Source organism: Palaemon carinicauda, chromosome 12 (genome assembly GCF_036898095.1).
Source record: "Palaemon carinicauda isolate YSFRI2023 chromosome 12, ASM3689809v2, whole genome shotgun sequence".
Lineage (NCBI taxonomy): Eukaryota > Metazoa > Arthropoda > Malacostraca > Decapoda > Palaemonidae > Palaemon > Palaemon carinicauda.
This window is the reverse complement of record NC_090736.1, coordinates 96,829,055-96,836,946: the sequence shown is the minus strand read 5'-3', so window position 1 is coordinate 96,836,946 and position 7,892 is coordinate 96,829,055. Positions and strand designations below refer to the sequence as shown.

Genomic DNA, 7,892 nt, shown 5'->3' with positions numbered 1-7,892 from the left:
ATATATAAATATATATATATATATATATATACATATATATATATATATATATATATTTATATATATATATATATATATATACATATATATATATATATATATATATACTGAATATATATATATATATATATATATGTAATGATTAGAATAGTAATATTACATGTTTAAAACAAATGACGTAATATGTCATGTTGGTTGGAAGAGCTGGCCGTGAGATTTGCTATGGTCAACTCAAATTGTGTACAGGATGTAAGATGCTGAGTTGTCATTCTTTCTTAGTGTCAACACATTAACTCTTCGTGTGAAAGTTTGTGACGTCACCGGATGCAGGTGTCTTCCGATTCCGTCACTTATCCAAATTAAAGCAAGTGTACGATTTTTGGGATATCAGTAATTTGTTCAGTTCTTGTCTAAACTTCACCAGAATTGGTCATGTGGACCAACACAGCTTCCTCCAGTGATGGAGATGTTTAACTCAGTTGTTTATATACAATAAAACTTTAAAAAACCACCAAGATGTGTTCAATAAACCATCTAAATACATCTGAAAACAACTCATACTCAAATGTGTGCTTAAGACAGTAGCACACCAATAAATGGTGGCAGCGCTTAAACTCAAAGACAGCGGTTATACTCTAAGAATTAGAGAAATATCTTCAAGACTTCAAAAATAAATAGCTGTAAAACCAGAGATATATCTTCAAGACTTCAACATAAAAGCTGTAATACCTGATAAAGATCTTCAAGAACTCAGAACTATCTACAAATATCTACAATTTTGACTGAGTCCAACGAAAATGCTAACACCAACATATGTTAGTATACAAATAGAATCTTCAATCAACATCCTAGGAAACCCAAGGACTGGCATTCAACTATTGCAAAACATATCCAGGAAGACCTACATTCTACAAGAAACTAGAACGAGACATCGCTAACAAAACATCAAGAGAGAGAGAGAGAGAGACGACTCGACTACATATAAAGCTAAGTACAAAGATTTTGTATTCATTTCAGTTTGTGCAGTGAAGTGTAGTTGTCACAAGTCGTTAGTCAAATATTACTGGGGTGAGTGAATTCCTAAACTTTGTTATAAGAAACTCCGAATTCTCATTTAGAATTTTTCTTTCTTTGTGCTAATTCCTTTTTCTTTCATAAACTCTTGGGGGGAAATGTATTGGGATTAGTAACATTGTTGGGGGAATTTTATTATACATATGCGTTTACGCAGTGGGCGTCTGTACTCATATAGATATTTTGATAGGATTGAAAGGGGTCAAAGAGATAGAAAAAAAAAGAATACAGCAGTCATGGCTCCTCCTGTCAGCCCTACCCCTGGACCTAGTGGTGTAGGCCAGGCTAATCCTCCTCCAATTGTGACGCTTGTAAATGCCAGGTCAGCAATCCTTCCTTTTCAAGGCCGTGTCAACGGGTTCTTGCCACAAAATGTGGAGTCATGGATTTCATCCGTTGATGCCCATTTAAATGCCAAACAAATCGTAGATCCTTTTGTACAATTACAAGAAGCTAAAAGTTTTATAGATTTTTCTAAGGGGGATGCGAGTGCGTATTTAAGAGGTGTTTCATTTCAGGAAGCAGTTACTTGGGATGATTTCAAAGTTAGGTTACGCGCGATCTATGGGGGTGAAGAAGCTTTGGATGTGGTGTTAACGTTACGAAATACACTTAATCAAGCCACTATGAATCGGCTTAATGTTGTTGAGAGAGCAGCTCTCATAGCTGATAGGCTTAACGAATATCAGGACATTTTAGGTAATTCCACTTGGGTTACTAACGATAATATCTCCGTGAAAGATTTTTTACGATTAATGTATTTAACTTGCATGACACTTATGTTGCCTGAAGCTTTAGTGCGGTGCTTTGATAAGAAGTTAATGCCTGCAAGTACGGAATTGGATGTCTATAAACAGATAAAGAAGCACATGTCCAAGTGTCCAGATCTCGATCCCGTGTTAACTCAAGTTTTTGCTAAGAATGAAACAAAACCACAAACAGTGAACGTAATTAATAATCCAGTAGCGGGAGTGACGTGTTACAACTGCAAACGTCAAGGTCACATAAGCGCAGACTGTAGAACGAAATTTTGTTCAGTTCACAACACAGGATCACATTCTTATAGTCAATGTTACGCGCGTAAGACACAACAATATCCTAGAAATACACAGTCAATTCCACAGTCAGTTCCATATGGAAATAAAAAGAAAAATCCTCATTTTAACAATAAGAAGAAACAACAAAATGTCAATGCAGTTCAGAGTCCGAAACAAACAAACACTTCTTCAAATATCGCTGAGCCTGGGCCGTCAAACCAGACCTCGCAAAGTCAGCCTAATTTTCAGAATGTGCAGAACAAAGCAAATACCACATAGTTAACTCTAGAGGGGAAGAGAGTGATGTTGGGTCAAGGTCATTTATGTCAACATCAATAGTATTGAATAATCAATTTAATGTTTTATCAGATAAATGTGAGACAATAGATTTTCCTATGAAACACACGGCCGAATTAAGTAAAACAGTGCATGCTCCCGTAGATTTGCAACGAATTCATACAATAATAAGCCAAAATGAGTTACGGCCAACCTTATATGCTGTAAATTTAGAACACAAATCCTTTACGTTATTTTTTGACTCTGGTAGTCCACGTAATATTATGGATTTGAAGACGCATCATTTGTTGTTTTCGAACTTTCCGATTGAAAAATCAGGAATCAGACTTTCAGGTATAGGAAATAATGAATTAAACGTCATAGGCATAACTCATATTCAGTTCAGAGTCGGTAATCGCACGTTTGCCGATACATTTGTTGTTGTGAAAAACATTAATATGTATCCAGCTGTAATTATAGGATACCCATCTATGGGAAATCAAAACATTATCTTAGCTCCTGCAAAGCACGGCGTGTATATCAAAGGGAAATTCTATAAGTCTTCTAATACTTTAAAGTCTGTTTTGGATAATAAGGAGACGACAAATGTAACCGTAACGTACGTTGAAGAACCAATAACTTGTCTCACTAATAAAGAAATAATACACGCGACCCAGCAGAATTCTCGTTCACCCGTAATATCATCTTGCACGCAATATATCGAACCAAACATACCTTCGAATTTAATAGTGCAAATAAAGAAAACACTACCGGGATCTGAAATATTAATCCTTTCCGATACTTTGAAAACCAACGGATTGTCTGTCACACAAGCTATTTATACAGTAGGCTCACATCAGCAATGTAATATCGAAGTCTGTAATCATTTAAATAACACTTTAGTAATTCACAAAAATCAACATATCTTGGATGTAGAAGTTTATAAACATCGTATTCTTACCGTTGCTGAAATCAATCACTCTCAATCAGTTGCGGATGAATCCCTTTTACGATCTATTAAAAATAAAATCAGTAAGGACATTCAAGACGAAGAAATTCAGCAGAAAATTTTTGAACTTTTAAATAAATATACAGATGTCTTTTCCACTACGGATGGATCCTTAGGGAAAACAGATGTGATCGAGCATCAAATAAGGTTAAAAGACAAACAGAAAATTATATATGTACCCTCGTACAGACTCCCTATGAAATTCCAGAATGAAATAAATGATGAAGTAGGTAAAATGTTAGAGGAAGGAGTCATTAGAAAATCAAATAGCCCTTATAATTTTCCTTTAATAGTTGTACCGAAAAAAGATCGAACATGGCGTATCTGTGTCGACTTTCGTCGTCTAAACGAGGAAACGATCCCTGATCGATTCCCAGTGCCATGTACTGACGATATTTTGTCTTTGTTAGGTCAGAATAAATATTTTACCAGTTTGGACTTACTTAAAGGCTTTCACCAGATATCATTAGAAGAAGATAGTATCCCATACACAGCCTTCAGCACAGCCAGGGGACTTTATGAATTTTTACGGATGCCTTTTGGTTTACGTTGTGCTCCTATAACATTTACAAGAATGATTAACATAGTGTTTGGAGACTTGTTAGGGGATATATTGCATGCCTATATGGATGATCTTGTAATCTTTTCCAACACCTTAGAAGAACATCTACGTAAGTTAGAACTAGTACTACAGAGATTAAGACAACATAACTTAAGGGTAAAGATTAGTAAGTGTGAATTTTTCAAAACAGAATTAGTATATTTGGGTTTCATGGTGTCAAGCCAAGGTCTTAAAGTAGTCCATGATAAGGTGTCGGCTATACGTAATTTTCCCATACCTACTAATGTCAAGGGAATACAGCAATTTCTGGGTTGTAGTGGATATTACAGGCGTTTTATACGCAACTATTCAATAATAGCCGCTCCTTTAACTGATCTTACGAAGAAGGGCGTAGATTTCATATGGTCTGAGCAACATCAACAGGCGTTTAATACTTTGAAAGATGAACTGTGTAGTTCTCCTATCTTAAAATTTCCTGACTTCGGTAAGGAATTCTTCATTGCAACAGACGCCTCAGACTTAGGAGTGGGAGGGGTATTGCTTCAGCAATATGATAAACAGTTTTTCCCGATAGCTTTCTATTCTCGAAAATTGAGAACTTCCGAAAGTAAATATGCAGTAATAGACAAGGAAGGACTAGCTATTGTTAATTCGCTAGTGCATTTTAAGTTCATAATTTACGGTTATCCCGTTAAGGTTCTTACTGACCATAAACCACTAACAGAGTTCTTTAAAGGCTTCAATCACAGCCCTAAACGAACTCGGTGGCATTTAATCATTCAAGATTTTGGCGCAAGAATCGGGTATTTACCTGGGAAAGCAAATATCATTGCGGATGCATTATCACGCAACCCCGTGTCATCTTGTACGGAGTCTTTAGCTGAATTAATAGATATATCAACATCCATGCCTATTGTAAAAACAATATCTGAACAAGAAGATTTAGGCTGGAGTGCTGAATTGTTACAGACTGAGCAAAGAAAAGATCAGAAAATAGAAACAATTATAAATGCTTTGAAAGGCAATCATAAAGAAAAAGAATATATAAAGTATAAGCAGCAGAATTATGTAATCAAAGATAATATTCTGTGTAGGACTGTGACAAGGAAAACCCGCAATACACCACATGTAACTAACGACCAGGTAGTAGTACCAAACTCACTTGTTTCCACTGTCCTGAATTGGTTGCATTCAAATCCATTACATGGACACCCTGGGTTCTCATTAATGTCACAGAAAGCCAAATCATTGTTTTATTGGCATACAATGCTTACAGATATAAAAAGACACATAGCTAATTGTCGCACATGTCAGGAAAACAAAGGGCATACGAAAACACCTGTTAGCTTAGGAACTTATCCTGTTCCCAATCAACCCTTTGAAAGAATACATTTAGATTTGTTAACAGGATTTTACGAGTCAGACAGAGGGAATAAGCACCTCTTAGTAATTATAGATGCTTTAACTCGATATACAGAACTAATAGCGCTTAAAACTAAAACTGCGATTGAATGCGCTAGGAAGTTTTACGAGTGTTACATTTGTAAACATGGAATTCCACACATGATAATCTCAGACTCGGGTGGTGAATTTAATAATCACTTTCTTACCTCATTGTGTGAATTCCTCAAAATAAAGAAGATCAATACCATGATATATCACCCAGAGTCGAATGGGCTAGTGGAAAGAGCAAATAGGAAGATATTAAATATATTAAGGGTAACACTAGGGGGATCAGACCCCAACTGGGATATTGCAATACCGGCGGCACTGAGTACTCTGAATCATTCATATCATATATCAATTAAAATGTCACCGCATGAAGCATTGTATGGTACCCCAGTTAGAACACCTTTCCATGTATTAACGCCTACAACTAATCTATCAAATCCTTTAAAAGAATGTATAAATGCAAGTATAAGTCGATATGATATCCTTCGAAAGAATTTAGAAGAATCACAAATCATAATGAAAAGGAATCATGATAAAATAGCGAAACCAACTAAAACATATACCGTGGGTGATAACATCTATATTCAAATCAATGTCAGAAAAGGGCTCAACTATAAACTAACACCTAAGTTTGAAGGCCCATTTAACATTTTGGAAATATTAACGGCCAATAGGTTTAGAATTCAAAATGTAGCCCAACCCACGGATGAGAGAATAGTACCATTGTCTCACATAAGAAATTAAAAAGAAGTGAGGAAAAATTTTAATTTCAATTTAAAAGTTTTCTTTTTAATACAGGAGTAATTACATATGTTTTTTCTCGTTACAGGTTTCCAAGATGAATTTTTTGTGTTGTTGGGAGTGATATTGTTCGCTCAGACATTTTTTTCGTATGGGATGAGTTCTAAGACTAAGAATATATATTTTAAATATGGAAATATAGTTGAAAGACAAGAAGACATTTTTATTACATCAACCAACGTAATTGTCGAAGTGCATATGCAAGCAATTTTTCTTCAAGAGAATGATGTCACTAGCTTAAGAACCGCCATTTCAAGGTTTTCTGCATCATTGGATGAGTTGCATAGGAGACATTTTCATTTGACTACTAAGAGTTTGCTTAGCTCAACATTAAAAATTGCAGAGATGCTATCTGATGACTTAAAGAATAAGACTGGAGAGACAGGATCTTTGGCTTATGACCTTTTGATGTGGACTGTAGGACACGAACAAAAAGAAAGACGGAATCCGTTCATTTATGCTGCATTAAGCATCTTTGGGTCTGTTGCAAGTTTAGGTTTAGGACTTTCCAATCGTCTTAAAATTAGTAATCAAAATAAGAAAATTGAGTTCTTGACTCATAAAGATGAATTGATTATGTCAGAACTAAGGGATCAGTTAGCTTCAATCAATAAAATTATGGATTTGTTAAATGAACATTCAGATAATATCGTTCAAATTATGGAAGTACAGGATTTGTTAGCAACATTAACGTATTATGATTCAAAGATAGATCACATACATAACAGAATTGCACATTTCATTGAGAAATCCAAGGATTATGTAGAAGCTATCACGTTAGCAACTAAAGGTGTATTGTCGCCCCATTTGTTGCCTATACGTTACTTAAAATTAGTTCTGGAGAACACTAGGGATAAACTAGGCTATGTTCCTTTGTTAGACGAACATAGGTTAGAATTTTATTACAGCCTAATTACAGTAAACGTAGATAATAACAAGATTAGGATTACAATTCCCTTTGATTCTTCTGATGCCTGGCAATCTTACAGGATATCACCATTTCCGACTTTCATGACGAATCACTCAAATCCAGTAATATCCAGTTTGACAGGACACGTATTGATTTCCCCAGACAAGGAAACATATACGGTCATTAAAGACTTAAATCAATTAACTCACTGTTCAGACGCAATGGATAGAAAAATATGTACAGCTGACTCATTTGAATTCCGTAAAAACTTGATGGATTCATGCGAGTTAGGTATAGTGCTAGACGGTGCTCTCTCCCATACAAGTGAAAATTGTCTGGATAAGCTTTATCCCTTTGACAATAAAGAATTCAATTGCAGACTAAATAATGGCTCGTGGATACGATACGACAAGGACGGCTTCAATATATCATGCCCTGACGGATCCACATCCCACAACCACATCTTCGTCGCAGCAGATGGCTGTATCGGGACTTCCCCGAATTCCATGGTGACTGGCCTACGGACAATCATCAGAGAACGTGCTTACTTCGCGAATTTCACGTGGACCTCTACAACGCCCGCACTTCCTCTCCCCTATAAAGGAAGTGTGGCGAAACACTTAATGAAACTTACCGAAAAGGACCACCTGTCGCCGACTTACAAAGAGATTCTTCACCCCATAATACTGGCTAGTTTGTGTTTCACGGTGATGATATTTATCGCCGTGAACATCCTTGTTTGGCGTAGGTTACGGCACAGCAAGCAGCTAC

The 7,892-nt window shown here is 35.9% G+C and overlaps 1 long non-coding RNA gene across 1 annotated transcript; it reads left to right on the top strand.

Moving 5' to 3' along the window:
- The first annotated feature begins 1,006 nt into the window (after nt 1-1,006).
- On the top strand, nt 1,007-7,791 carry LOC137650604 (uncharacterized). The gene is made up of 2 exons (XR_011045999.1): nt 1,007-1,068; nt 7,501-7,791. It is a non-coding gene; the product is annotated as an uncharacterized lncRNA (long non-coding RNA).
- Nucleotides 7,792-7,892: the final 101 nt, after the last annotated feature.